At 38.9% G+C, this 16296-nt stretch overlaps 1 protein-coding gene across 4 annotated transcripts in view; it reads right to left on the reverse strand.

Annotated features, from left to right (window-relative positions):
* Nucleotides 1–16296, reverse strand: part of LOC148659367 (collagen and calcium-binding EGF domain-containing protein 1-like) — a 31148-nt gene that overhangs the window by 12237 nt on the left and 2615 nt on the right. The gene's annotated exons all lie outside the window — the stretch shown is intronic.

The raw sequence follows: 16296 nt of genomic DNA on the forward strand, positions 1-16296 counted from the left end.
TGCCTGGTTGTGATGAGTAGAAGAAACCACTAAGAAAATAAAACACTGGTTGATGCTGGTCTATATATTTTCCTGCTATCAGATTTAATGAGTACATACTATCACTGTGTAATCCCCCAGAGGAAAAACCCCATAATTACTTGGTCCTTGTCTGCCCTGTTAGTGGGCTTCCGATAAATGGTGTTAAAAGACCTCCTTTTCTACAGTATGTGTTATGTGGTGAGCTAAAACAGAATGGCTTCAAATAAATCACCCCAGGCAAAAATCTCACTTTTGTTCCAACAATTACACAGAATGGGAAAGCAAAAACTATCAAACTAATGTAAATATGACTAGAGCTTAAAAGAGTCTATACAAAATACTTGCTGTACTTAAACAACTCACAGATAATAGGCAAAACACAAAAGCCACACATCTCCCCAATGCCATGGGTTGGAAGGTGTGTTAGCAACACCCTAGTCTTAAAGGAAAGTTATATATTTAAAATCACAACTACTTTTCACCAGGCCATGTACAAGCCACGACTGTGTTCATCAAGTAATATGTAGGTTATGTTCAGTTGAAATCACTTCTCAAGAGCTGATTCCATATTGTTTGATACAGTATGGTTAATGTTTTAGTTAGATGTTTTATATGAGGTGTTTTTAATTATGTATGGTATTTGTAATATCCTATAATAGAAATCCTCAGCTCAGACCAACACACGAAAGAGTCTGATGTTACTCTGCACAAAAAGACTGGTCCAATTCAAAATCCTGTGGTGACTTAAGAAAGCCCACCCCTCCTTGTCTTCACCTAACTGTCTCAGTCTGGGTAAATGGACAGGGAACAGGGCAACCATCCCATTACTCCTAGTTAACAGATTTCCTACTCCTTCCTACTTGTACATGTGTGCCTGCAACACACCAGGCAAAAGGTAACATTACTAGGAATTACATTATTGTAAGTCATGTTTATCACAAACATTTAGAGGATGGTATCCCTTAAAGTGACCCATCCTTTTTTAAGCAGTGGCAAAAGTCTAGCATATATTAGTATGTCTCATGCACTCTGAGGCATGAAAAGTGGTAGCAAAACAGGCATTTTTCTCAAAGTGTGCGCCAAGGAAAATAAGGTATGATAGCTGGAGGATGTGCCTGTAGTCTGTCACTTTTGGCAACAGCAGACGTGGCTAATGTGTGATTTAGACAGCTACAGGCTTATAGGCGGTGATTAACAGATGAAAAAACACCAAAACTTTGTAGAAGTACTGTAAGTCGCGTTGTAATGTTGTCTCACCATGAGCAAGAGTGAGAGTTTGCCTGGATTGTGACATGATGCTGCCCCTTCCTGCTCACTAGTCACTGCAAAGTCTATTGTAATGTCATGTACAAGCGAAAAAGTATAGATTGTGCAGCAGGCATTTCAGTGCAGAAATGTTCCAATGTCGTGAAATCAAGAGCAATATTTCTATCGGATTAAAAGAGATGCATTCACAAGCCTGCTTCATTCTAAAACAGAAAATGGCGCTGTGCACCCCTTATTAAAGGGTTTTCTTTAATTGTTAAGGGTAGGATGGTGTTTTGATAGGATAAAATAAGCCTATAACAAATAAAGTATTTAACAGAGTGCATTTAACTGAGTGCACGTAACCTAACTAGGCCAGTATGATGAGGTTTTACTATTAAATATCCCATTTGTTTCAGAATATACCCAAATATCTGGTTTTCCCCCAGGCCAGGTGGCATGAATTAATGATATTGCATTTTCAATTCCCTGGTCAGTGAGTACAACTTCCATTCACAACTGACAGCTGAAATGTCCTAGCTAGGAGACAATTTATGACATCCCTCATTTCCTTAGGTATGGCTGGAAAAATACTAGTATGGCATAACGTGGTGGCGTGTTCAGTGTGGAGGCGGAGCCCTGGATTAAGCTCTTTAAGACACACTGAGCACGTCCCCAGAGGGACGAGTGGACCCCCGCAAGGGGAGGACCTTAGAGCAACAGTCCCAGAGGGGATTGTAATGCGAGCATTGGGGCTGCATTTTTTTGCTTCATTTTATTTTATTTTTATTTTCTCCTGTCTCGCAGTGTACAGTATCTCCACTGGGACAGGTTTAATTCTTTTTTGTTGTGGCCACACTGTCATTTCCATCCAGACTGGACCCCTTTAGACAGGTAAGTGCAGTCATCGTGCACAGCGGCGCAGTTGTCTTTTTCCTTCTGCTTTTTCCGTTTTTGTGCTTTTTTCCAGTTTGCTGACCTCACACTGGTGCCTCTGCCATAGTTTCATCAGTTCTCTATTCTCCTTAACTGTCTATGAATAAAGGGCCCTTTGATTGCATCAGAAGAATACACTCTTCCTTCTGATTTATTTTCCCTTTAAACCATCTAGAGAATATTTTTAGACTTGGACTTCATTGTGTCAGGGATTAATTTGTTTTGAGACTTTAATATTTTTTTCTGAAGTATGACGATTCTCCTATCTTCATTTCTTGCTTTTCTAAAATTAAAAACTGTAATGTTAGACTCAAATTTAGATTTAAAGAATACTTCAATATTACCATATGCTGATCACAAATGGTTCATTAAAGGAAGTTAAAATATGAACTACATCCTAACTTTCGAAGTAAGATACTTAACAAAGTGGGTTAAGAAACAATCATGAACAAATTCAAGCATTTTCATTTCATCTTCTGTATCCGCCGTTTGAATAGTCCAATTTATATGTCAAAATTTTAAATACCCCTGTATTATAGTGACATGTATGCTACAGCCGCAGCACCCATTAATTTTGCCAATGTTGCAGCTGTTCTTACAAGCTATACCTTTATAACCTTGAGGTACTAGATGGCAAGGCTCTGTAGTACTTCACTAATACATTTACTCCCCTACAAATGACCTTGCCCCCAACATCACCCCAAAAGAAACCATATTCACTGTTTTGTAATGTTTGGCTTATTTTCTCTGTTATTTTTTTTGTGTAATAAGCTTTGAGCCTTGAGTTCTTGCATTTTATAGCTTATACTTGCAGCACTCAAATCATCTGTTCAATAAGTAAGTGTTGTGTCTGCTTTGCTTGTCCCTTTCCTGCTTTTAACCCTTAACCCTTTTAGAAAACTGAGCACATATTTAAATATACATACTGCAGTCCCACAGAGGCACATACCTTGTTAACCTCATGACATTTCAATATACTGCTCGGTCTCTTCTATTCAGGTTCTGAACAAAAGCTTACTTTTTTGTATCTTTGTGAGAAAATTATGAATACTAAATGAGGACACAGCAATGCGTTCTGGTTCATGATGCTATTTGCTCTACACATGCTTGCTGAAACCCATACTGTACCTATAAAGGGGTATTCTGTCAGGCTATATTCCTTGGGCAGTTAGTGCCCATTGTATTCGAAGTTCCACTTAAAAAGAGCAACTCCAATGGGAAAAAAGTAGTAATGTGGAGCAAAATAATTTAGGATATAAGAGAACACACTCTTGAGATATTCACTGTGAAAAGGATCTCTGTGAAAGGGATTGACTGATTAAATTCATGATTACTAGAGACCAAAAGGTGTGATACCAATCTCTGACACCTGGCCCAGCATGTGCTGAAATGTTTGGATTTTCTTCAAACTAGCTTTCTGATGTAAAAAAAACAACTATATCATCCTTATCTTCAGCACATTCTTCAAACCTGGACTTACCATTGTGGGGGATGGAGGCTGACATATTTTAACTGTTGCCTTCTTGAGGATTCAGTGTTAAGAAGAAAGTAAAATATTTTTCTAGAAATCTACCACATGAAGTTCAGAAAACCACCCTGGATCAAACAAAGCAAAAATCTCCATCTCCCTATAATGGCCCCTGCATGACAGAAATAAGGAAAGAATTTGGCTATTTGAGAAGGCTGGTATACAATAAGTTAATTCCATACTGGTCTTAAGGAACTTGGCTGTGCTTCTGTCTTTCTTTTCATTCGTGTGAAGTTATTATATCTGTTTCATGCAATGCTTGGATCCTATTTACATTTTCCATAACTTCATGGACTGGGACCCGCAGTGTGATGACCACCTCAATGTGTATAGTTTCTCTCACAGGAATCACTTAATGCAAATGAGAAATGAGGCGACAATCTCAGGAAAAAAATACACTTATAATTGTCCTGAGGTTTGCAAAACAAAGGGAGAGAGGACTGGGGAGAGGATGTGGTCAAAACTCTATTGTCAACATCTCCTTCTGTAGGCTCTCTTGCAGGCTGTTTGAATGGCAGTGAGATTGAAACAATCACAGTTTGATGACCAGGCTGAACTATCTCATCAGAGGAATGTGTTTTTTTTACTCCCTCACAACTCCCTCCCATTTCCAGTTGGATGTTATGAGATCTAGGGCTGATTAACTCCAGGCCTGTAGTACTCTCCTGGTGAGTATGAAGGTGTGATACTGTGTCTTATCTAAGGATGCTACTATAATTATTGACTTTAAGAACACTGCACCCCAGAGCATGTTTTGTGTGGAACAATATCACATCTGGCTTGGTTGCATTGGGGGCTACAGGCTGAAAAATGCATTCAGTACCTCAGAAGTGATGCAATCCCAGTACAATACACTTTGGATATTATATTTATATAGTATATAATACTAGTCATATTAATGCATGATGAATAGGAACTACAGGACCAAATAATATACTGCATCTTTGTATGATATGTTTTAAGATAAAACGTAAGGTAAATTTAAATAGTTATTGATCATGCATTCTTGTATTAAGAAACTATACATAAACTGTAACTGTAGTTATTAATAATTACACTTCACTACTTGCTACATGGCTATGCTTTTAATTACCCTGTTCTCTGACACACAGAGTGGAAAGCACATTTTTGCTAAGCACTATTTTTCCTTTCAATAGAAGTTCATTATAAGATCTGAAGCTCATTTATAGACGTACAGTAAATTCATGGCAATTTGATGGCATTTTATTTGAAAACTTTTCAAACTGATAAGTGTGGTTTCCTCTTCTATGATATTTCATGAATGCAGAATTCACAAAAACACAGAAGAGAACACTCATAACAAATAGTCTTCCTTTAACTATCATTTATACTTCAAAATACACATCACTGGCTGTGGCAGGGCATTAACAATGAAGACACCGTCTCACAGGTGGTCGGTGTTTAACTAAGCAGATGCCACAAAACAAAACCTTCGCCTCTGGACCCTAAACTAGACAAAGAGTACAGAAATTGATTCAAATTCCCTTTAATTGTGATTGTTGAAATTATTTGTCAAACGTTGAAGTAAATGGATCCAGCTCCTATTGTGTCCGGCTGCTCGACAATATCCCTGAATCCCATGAAAGGCTGCAAGCCAAACTAGAGTTCTCTGACGTTTCATTCCATTCATACCACACAGCCTAAGTGCACCCCAGACAGATACTAAATAATGAAACATAACCCGGAGCATATGGTCATGATTAACTGTAAGTAATGTGCAGAAGTAAATCAAATAATTGTTACCCAATCAGTTTGTGCTAATTTTCTGTATAGGTTTAGGTATAGGTTTATAGGTTTAGGTATAGGTTAGGTATAGGTTTCTGTATAGGTTTGGTCTAATCTTTTTACTTCTTATTTGTTAGATTAATTAAATTGTTTTGTTTTTTTTAATTTTAACTTTGATCTCAGAGAAGCTATAGGGCTGAGTGACCATCAGTGATGCCCTAACTCCCCAGTCACTTTACAAAAGGGCAAATTTTGAAAACTCAAACAAAATAGAGTGTGGATTGAGCTTCGTGCCTTATAAAAAACAGGAAATAATCACAATGCAATGCATTTTTTCTTATCATGAAAGCTAATTTCATTTTAAATTAATTTATTTTCAGACACATTTAGCTTTTAGATGATTATCTTTGAAATTATGTTGCTCACAACTGTTCTTCATTTATTCATATGTTACAGTATGTTACAGTATATCACTCAGCTGATTGAATAAGGCCAAAGAGATGCAGTCGGGAAAGAATGAACATATTAAATCAGGACGGTGTGTGAAATGAACATATTTTAGAACTGTCACTGTTTTCAGCGCCTCTGTCTCCAAGATGAAGGTTCACAAACTATTTCAAAATCATGCTTCCAATTGCAAAATTCCCTAATTTCAACAGTCCTCCAATCAGCCTGGTGCCAAACAACCACATACCCATCAGACCACAGCTTTTCGTGTGGTTGTTTCTCTATGTCAACACTTGCTGTCGGTTTTAGTGTCTCACAGTAGAAGTATCAGTAAAGGAAAAGAGCTTAGGAAGCACAAGACACAACCACGTGTGCCTTTCAATGATTCAGTTATCGTGTCAATGTCTTGAGAATGAAAAGCAGGTGACAAACCTGCATAATCATCATTTTGTGAAGTCCCATATTTTTAAGTAGCGCTTGTGTACATGAAAACCAGTTATTACTCAATTTCATTCTCATCTGCTTTCATGAGAAATGATGTGGTCTTAAAATGAAGTGACTCCATCTACATTTGCCAAAATGTCTTTTATTTCAGAGCTACAGTATATATAAACATTTTATTTTGGGAGGATCCTGATCAATAGTGCATTTTCATAACCACACACATTTCAGTCCAAACTCATATGCTTGATCAGGGTTCTTCTGTATACTGGTTTGGAAAGTCACTTCACAGTCTTCACACTCATCAAGCAGTAATGGCAGGAAAAGTCTAATGTATACAATAATCCTTTAGTCTATGGCTGAACAAGACATTAGAGTCAGGGGTGGAAAAAACATTGGGTAGCAGCTCACCACTGATCAAAAGTGATTAAAAATACATAGACCTGCTGCTTTTTGTCAATCTAACCAGTGAATACTATTAAGTTCCTAAAACCAAGAACACAGAGATGAGGTCAGGTATCACAATGAATTCACAGGGGCCTGGATACAACAATTTGAGAAAGAAGATGATGAAGAACAGGCCAAGCTCATTTTGTCCATTCCTAGTCAAAGACCAAGACCAAGCTCTCCTTACAGATATGTGTAAAAGACAGCAAGATCTGTACAGCATACAATCATCAACAATCTGACACATCAACACACTTCCTGCTTCAGAAAATAGTGGCCTAGCCCTAGACCATCCAACTATACTGTGGGAGGGGGTATTTAAAAGACAAGGTACAGCCCAGAAAAGACAGTATGTGTACTCTGCAGTATTCTCTGTGCATTCTGTCTCTGCTCTTGTTGGCTAGAAGAAAGCATTCCTCCCAGGTTTCTCAGCCCCCTGGAGCCAGTGTGTTAATAAGATCAGCATCACAGCAGCCAGCCAACCTTCAGCCTGCCTGCCAGACAACACAGAGTGCGGATGGTGAGCCAGGCAGCTCGTATAGTGCACGGCTCTGGCAAGGAGTACACACAAGAGAGGGGACTGAATACTTGTCCACTCTTCCGGTACTGAACCCCGCTACTGGTCCAGGGCGGGGAATCTGAAAAGCTGGGCTCAACAGTCAGTGGGTGAGAGCTTTATTACAACACAGATTCCTGTTCCCATCATCATTTAATATTCCTGTATAAACCATGCCTTACTGGTTAGATCAGAATTTCCTAGAACTGAGTCATGAAGAACACTGCAAGTGCACTCATAAACAGGTCCTAAAAGAGGATTCCAAACTCCATTTTGTGAGTGCTTCTTTAATGTCATTTAATAAGGACATTTAATATGGAAATATTCATTCCTCTTAAAAGACTCCTTCACTTCAAAAGCCCTATAATGCTGCCATGTAATAAAGCTTTCTATTCTCTAATCTTTTCAGCTCCAACTTGTATCTGCAGTTCAGGAACACTCCTTTCTCCCACCTTCTAAAAGTCCCTTAAATTGCATTATTATTTATCACCACTCAAAACTTGAAAAAAAAAAACAGTTTTCATGAATGATTTCTAGTTTCCTTGTACTATTAGTTTTGTCATGTGTTCCCACAAGTCCCCTGCAGAGGGGAGCTCAGCTCTCTGTCTGAGAATGTCCCCAGACAAGCTCCCCCATCTCCGTCTCTGGGGCACGTCTTCCCCGTGTACAGCCCAGAGATCACCAGCACCAGAAGGGGTTCAGGATCCAGAGGACTATTGAAAGCCAAATTGAAGGCAGTAAAAAAGGGAAAAGGGGGCTCTCAGCATGCTTCAAACAAAGCTATGTCTCAGCTCCTACAAAACAGTTCTGCTTCCCATTAGTAACACCAGGAAGTCTAAGCCAGCCTTGCTCAGCTCCTCAACAGCTGTGAGGCATAAACAACACACATTGTCTGTTAAGGCCTCAGAATGAAAAGTTGAGATAATTTCATACTGCCATTTTTGTTTCCTTAACGCCAACAGAAAGGCAAGTAGAATAAGCACACTGGTGAATAGTCTCCAGCACTTTTTCAGCATGGCGACATTCAGAGACAAATTGATCAGGGTGTCTTTCCCTCATTGGTGCGTCTCAAATGACGAACAAACAGCAGTCTGATGAAGACAGAACTGTGCAGCAGTAACAGCAATAAGTGGATATGAATAATGCTGTATTCTTCCTAATCCTGCTACTTGATCTTTAACAGCTGTAAGGCAAACCAGCCAAATCCCATAGGAGGAACAGAGTCTCCCTAATTCCACCTTCTTCCTAAATGCTGGCGACCTCACACTGGACTTACAGTTCACAAGCTGCGCATTAATAGACAGCAGAGGGGGCAGGAAGCAGTGTGGTCAGCTGACTACAGCTGAGGGACTGTGGTCTGCCTGCTCAGCGGCTGATGAGGAAGCCCTGTGGTTCTGTGTCTGGAGCTGGGGATGGGAGATAGAACATTTAAATGATTTTACCTGATAGACTGAGATTTGGGGGTGAGAAACTGTGGCTGGAGTAGAGAGCAGAGGTGCGTGTGACATGTACTTGACATGTGTTTAAATAGAATGAACCCAGAATCCCATAATAAACCTTTACACTTTGGACGAAACTGACGAAATAAGAAAGTGCCTCCAGTTATTTACATTCATTTAAACATTTATATTGTATCAATACATATTACATTTTTGAGCTTCTGCTTATGAGTCCAGTGGGCAGTCAAGTTACAAGGAGGAGCTGTACATTTGTCTCTTCAGAAAGTGTTTCTTTAGCTATACTGTAATGCATGAAGGGAAGATCACCTGAGCCTGGGATCAGAACTGGATCACAGTTCAACAGCAAGGCTTCCTACTGCTCTTCCAAACACTTAGAGAGCCTCAAAAAGCTGTTTTACATGCTACTTTTGTCCTTGCAATTGTAACATAAAAAGATCACATCACACTACAGTATTTTACAGGAACATATCATTGCTCATTCCATTAATGAGGCTAGAATTGTAGAATAACCTAAATGTTATAGGGCAAAGGAAAATACATTGCTTATAAAGGTGCTTTGTTAGGACTATGCTCTACCTAATTGCTTACTGTATATTATTAGCATTAGAGATTGTAATGGTTTACCACATAATCTTCTTGTAAAAATCTTATTTTTATAGTCTGGGTAGAATACATTTTTTAATATGGTCTTTATAACCCAATTCAAAATTTTTAAATGTAATATTTTTTTATGCCACAAATACAAATGTTAAGCCTTTACAAATACATTATTCAATAAGTACATCTAGTTGTTGTACTGAAATGTGATGATATATAGTGAGGATTTGTTTTACGCAAACAGATTTAACAGCAGCTGCAGCCTGCGGATCGAGATGGACTGAGGAGCCTCCTCTCACAAGCAGTTTGTCCCATGTTCTCACTCGTTTTGACTGACTAATTCACAACAACACAGCACTGCTGAAATACAAAACAACAGCAAAGACATGGTTGCATGTTGAAGTCAAATTCCATACATTTGCATATCATTTGTGCATTAAAGTGTCAAGAAAATGTATGACAATAAAAAGAATCAAAAGTAGGAGAAATATGTAAATGTATGTGTATGTACCTTTGGTAATTATGTAATTACATAATAAATAATCATTTTCAGTAATTAATAGTCATGTAAAACCTTGAGAAGAGATTAAAGACAAGTAGACTGCACAATGATGGTTCACACATCACTGCGCATGTTAGTGCATGTTTAGGCTTTTGTGTGAGAGCCAGTCCCACACTGTTATTATGAAGTTAGCAGCAATATCAGCATGAGAACGGCTCTTGCCAAACCGCAGGCTGGGCTTGGGCAGTGCTGGGAAAGAAGCCACCCCAAGAGGTGGCTACGGGAAGCTGTGTTCCTCTGGACCAGAAACTCCAAACCAGCAACCCACTACCGTGAGAGGCTCTGTGCCAGAAGAGGCTTCAGCCAAACGATTCTGTCACTCTTACAAGAACAGGGGTATTGACACAGGTGTCATACATAAGCTCACTGTATGATAGAAAATCTGGCTCTAATTCTGTTCCTACACTTCTCTCTCTGCACTTGGGTTTTCGGTAATCAGTTCTATGGGAAGACGTGTGGCCTTTTTGGGCTGTGGAAGAAGCCTACATATTGTAAGTTAATTTACAGACAGCATTGAAGAGGAAAAAGGTTATCCTTTCTGTGATTGTGTGCACTGTGAAGTCTGTTTATTTTACCCATAGTTAGCAAGACTAGTTTTGTCACTGAAGTCCACTGTGACCACTTCTATTTGAATAGATTAGTATGACATATTCAGTGGCATCTTTTCCTTCCCCTCATCCACCTCATTCATTCTCTAAAACAATTTTTGGGGGCTTAAATGAATGCCCTACACTGACAGGCAGAGTGAACTAACCTTTTAGGTCTTGAACAAAGAACATTATGAGGGTACCTGAAACAAGTGTTCAAAATCCTCAACCACCCTGACAAAGGCCCAGAGGAGTTCTTCAGCAGGAACAGTGAAATATGGACTAGACATGAGTGAAAGTGCATTTAAAAAAGAGGCACTTCTTTAACTAAAGGGTTGTTGGAATAAGAAATAAAATACCCACCAATGTCTTTGAAGCCAATACCCTGTCTTCTTTCAAGAAATACCTGAACGAGTTCCTTGAATTAATTAACTGCTAAGAACTATACCAGATGAGATAGAAAGGCTGGAAGACACCCTCTCATTTAAACCCTTTCTAATGTTCTTAAGTTCTAATTGTGGAGCCTGGCCAATAGACTCCAACAGGGAATTTGCAGAAATAACAATGAACACAGGGCATTCTAAAAAAAAATCTTGGATACCAAAGAGATAAATAAAAACATATTACATGTTCACATTTTTTCTTTTTTTCCCACAAGGCAAAATGTTTTGCAATTTCATTTAATTCTGACCACACGGTCAGGCTTTTTTGCAAACTGAATGGTTTTCCTCTTAAAAACTTTTGTGGTTTGTGGAGGCAAACCTGCCAGTACACAGCAATAGTTTGGACAGTCACTCCTGTGGAAAGTTTTAGATTTTGCTCAGAAAAGTAAGAATATGCTGTGAACAATCTGGTGGATCAGACACAAAGGATATGTGACACAACATAAGACTGAATTTGTAGAGCTGCTGGAAATTTGTTCACAGTGCTGGCAATATGTTACATTGTGACCATATTAACCATTTAATATAAATCCACGCAAGGTTTCTTTTAGAAGATACACCAATATGAACTGCTTAGTGCACAATTTGAAATGTACAGTAGACAGATGCCTATACACTGCCAAAAAAACCATTGTGAAATCCCAATAATGGGAATTACAATAATGGATAATGGCCTTGTTTAATCAAAATGGATTTTTCAAACAACTAAAGGCTGTTTAAAATCTCACTGAGATGCACTAATGTGTGAAGCAGGAAAAAAAACAACTAGAATCGGTGTATTTATAATAGTAACGCTGTATACATATGCATCACTAATATATTACATCAATATATCTTTCTTCCACCTCCTCTTATTTTTAAATCCATTGTGTGATTCATTAACACGACTCATCTATATTTTATATTTTGGCCTGATATCTTACTGAGTCAGCAAGTGAAGTGAGTCTGAAAAGCTTCTCAAACTGCTTTGCCGAGGTAAATTAGAAAAACACGCGCCATACAAAGGTTCAATGTTTTATTCCAGCTGAAAAGAGAAGAAAGAAAACACAACGTTTCGTCCGTGGAGCCTTCTTCAGGTGTGAGGAAGGCTTCCCCTTCACCACGTTCACCACACCTGAAGAAGGCTCCACGGACGAAACGTTGTGTTTCCTTTCTTCTCTTTCCGGCAGGGATAAACCTGTCACTTGTTCCTTTGCAGCCTACGCATGCTGACGCAGCTCCCCAGCTGAACTACTAAGGTTTAAATGTGCCTATTTTAAAAATTGATCTCATTTATCAAAGTTTTTTTTTTTAAATGACCCTTCTTGAACGCTTGCTAACCCTGTCCCCGATCAGGCAGCCGGCACCTGTGTGGGGACACCCTTCTGCTGCCAGCTGCCCTGCAGGCTGGAGGCTGGACCTCTAGCGTCTGGATTGGAAAGGACATCTCAAGACAGGAGATGGGGGACACTGTGCTCTAGGTGCTGTACAAGAGCCTTCCAAAGAAGTAATTAAGGGTGTGAAGACTAAACAAGAACATGTTTTTCCTATTGCTGAAACCAACATCTCAATTATTTCTGCCTTTCATTGGTTCTTCTGGACCTATTCTCACTGCACTTGGCTGACATCCTGATGCAATACAATCACACAGACTCCATGACAACACACGCACGCCCGACACAGCTGGACTTCAGCATTCAGGATTAATAGACTTGGTATGGTACCAACAGCCTTCTGCTGCTGTTACCTCTGTGCCAAACAAACAAATATGCCTCTGTGTTTAGAGTTTCTAACACTGCTCTGAAATGGTCCAAGTCTTTTCTTACTGATTGCTGTCACTTTGTCTCTTTAGCGCTGAAATTGGACACATTAAGTCCAGTGTTTATCAGGGCTCACTACTGGGCCCCCTACTTTTCAGCACAGCACATGTTCCCACTTGGTTAGCTATTAGGATCACATGGTCACATTTCTACACTGATGACACTCAAATCTATGTCCACACTAAACCCGACACTGATGTAGCTGACTCTGCTCTCTCCAATTGCATCTCTGACACAAAAACATGGATGACAAAATGTTCTTCTTCTGAACTGCATCAAGACTGAAGTCATGCTTCTTGTCTTGCCCTATCAGCTATGTAAAACCAATGCAGTAACCCTGTATGTGGATGGTACTTTACTTGAGTTTCAATCTAAATTAAAGAACTTAGGGGTAATATTTGATCCAGGCTTGGTGTTTGACCCACACATGCAGTATTTTGTCAAAACAATTCTTCCACTTCAGAAATGTCATCAGATTACATCCTAAATTGTTGCTAAATGTTAAATGTTGTCAACTCTTAATGTGTTTTTTGTTGTTGTTCAATGTGTTTTGTTATTGTTCTATAAAGCACTTTGTGAAGCCACTTTCAAAGGTGCTATATTCCTTATTCCTACTATCAGGGAGCACCCATCACTCTTTCAATACCTTACAGTGAATTCAGAATGCAGCAGATAGATTTGTTACTAGGAGCAGAAAATATGACCATATAACCCCAATACTTAGCTCTCTTCATTGGCTTCCTGTCAGGTACAGGGCAGACTTAAAAATCTTTCTACTTACTACTGGCTCTCAAAGGTCAGGCACCTGTCTATCTAATGGAACTTATTAATGTATACAATCCAAGTTGCCCGCTTAGTTCACAGAATGCAGGTCTTCTTCATATTCCACGCATTAATAAAATAACAGTTGGCGGTAAAGCCTTTAGTTACAGGGCCCCTAGCTTATAGAACAGTCTCCCACCCCATTTTCGGGATGTTGAGTCAATCTCAGAATTCAAATCCAGACAGAAGACCTATTACTTCAGCCTAGCCTACTCACACCTTACATCATAGCCTGCTGCAACCATGGCTGCTGGTGCTGCTGTCCCTGCCATTGTGTGTCTCTGTGTTGGCCCACCAGGTAGATACATCTGTTCTGACCCAACTATCCTATTCTCCTCCCCACATGACCGGATGGTACCCAGGCTGGGCACCATCTGAGCTGGATGCTGCATCACTGCCACGGATCCAAGCGGGACATTGTGGATATAGCTATCATTTAGGAGGATTTTGCGGGTCTACAGAGATCTGCATGGAGTACTGACATACAGAAGACATGATGGATGGATTAATACCCTTATTCATGTATTCCTTTTTTTAATTATCTAATGTTAGCATGCCCAGAGGGTTGGGCAGCCAGTTGACCTTGGACCCCAAAAGGTTTTTTTTCCCCTTACTAAGGTGTTTTTGGTTCCTTCCCTTCCGTTGTCTTCTGGTCTTTTCTGTTCTGGATTCTCAACATGTACGATCATATACAAAACAATAAATTGAATTGAATTGTATATAAAAATCAAGTTTATTACTAGTGTAAACCTACAGCAAATTATGTCAGTCATCAACCTTGAACATGGAAAGCTTTATACTAATAATATATGTGGCTCAAACCACAAGGTGACACACAAATGCCATCCCAGAAACAAAGACACAGCTATACCTCTTAAAACACTTACCCATCGAAGCCACGCGGCAGGAACCATCTGTCTTGTACATCACATCAGCATGTGGCTTTCGGATATTTCTTTCAAATAATTATTTTTCACAAATAAGGTTGTTTCACAACTTGAGTTGTTTCAAACTAACATGAACTTACTCATACAGATTTAGCCATCTCTACTAAGCACAAATGTTGAAGAGTGCTTTGAGACCAGCTGAAACTACTTACTGAGTTAAGCCCAGAGTTGTAAACAAATTTGGTTTCCCACTCACTTCTCTACATGTTAGGCATTGGTGTCTCACAGCAAAACAATACAGTCAGCACAAAGGGCAATATAGTTTGGATGGCATATGTACAGTATTTTAAAAGAAGGAAAAAATACCAAATTCCTTCCACTATTTAAAAACGCCACCATGTATACACAGTTTATCATTCTGGTTAAAATTAAATTTAGGGTTTCCTGTAACTTGACAATAATTTCACTGTAATCTTCTCACCAAACAGATGTTGCAGGCACTGCCAATATGCTATTGAGAAAAGGGTTATCTTATGGTTAAACTTACGGTAAAAACTGAAAAGCAGATAAATCCATTTTCCAGTAATACTTTTTATCAATTAGACTTCTCAGCCAAAGGAAATTCCTTTTGTACATCTCTACAATGTCTCATATGTCTATAAGGACATGAGGAATGGCCAAGATCTCTATACAAAGTGAGAAGTTCTCTACAGTCAAGGTAACAGGAAATATTTGAGTTGGAATTTTGGGATTCAATGTGTTCAGCAGTTCAGTGTTATACAGTAGAGCACTGCTGTGTGCTCAGTATCTTACTGTTAGAGTGCTGGGCTGCAGTGCTTTCAATAGATCGCTGTTGGACCATTATCAATGTATAAGGTTCAGTACTATTTCAGTACTACAACAGCAAAACAGCAAAACAGGAAAAAGTAAACTATATCAAGGGCAATAAAGGGGAAATATCTAGACAATGAAAAGGAAATGAATTATGTACTAAATGAGTATTTAACTCACATGTTCACTAAACAAGATGTCAACAGCATGCCTCAGGCAGTGGAAGCACAAAGTTCTGTATTAAATAATATCAGCATAGGAGAGGAAGAAGAGTTTCGGGTACTAAAACTACTCATGATTTATAAATCCCCAGGTATCTTGCCAGTTATACAAAAGAAACAAGAGATATTAATCAGAAACCATTGATGCAACTCTTCCAGCAAGCCACTCAAGATAATACTAGGGACTTGAAAATTGTTAATGTAGCGTCCATTCAAGAAGGGTGACAAAACTGAATAAAGCAATTACAAACCAATAAGCCTGACTTTAATTACATGTTAGTTATGGAAACAATTATTACAACTAAATTAGATTATCATCTATATGGAATCAAATACTGAAGTATGCTGAAAAGACAGGTTTTGTCATATTAACTTATTAAGAGGTTTTAACAACAAATGGCAGTCATACTCACATAGCATAGGATACGTTGTATTTAGATTTTCAGAATGCTTTTAATAGAGTTCTTCATAAAAGTTTTTCAAAATATAGGTGGTGGGCATTCAGGGAAATGTGCTTGATTAACTGATGAACCAGAGAGAACAAACAGGGTGTGAATCCTCAATTGGGGTCATGTTGTAAGCGGAATACCACAGGTATCTGTACTAGGATCATGGCACTTTAGGAAGCCTGGGCTCCTTGAACAGAGCAAGAGAATGAACTTTGCACAACGGGAGTATGGGAGGCTTAACAGCAGCAGTCTGTAATCATGGTCCAGAAAA

Source organism: Lepisosteus platostomus, chromosome 7 (genome assembly GCF_059453375.1).
Source record: "Lepisosteus platostomus isolate fLepPlt1 chromosome 7, fLepPlt1.hap1, whole genome shotgun sequence".
NCBI classification, from domain to species: domain Eukaryota; kingdom Metazoa; phylum Chordata; class Actinopteri; order Semionotiformes; family Lepisosteidae; genus Lepisosteus; species Lepisosteus platostomus.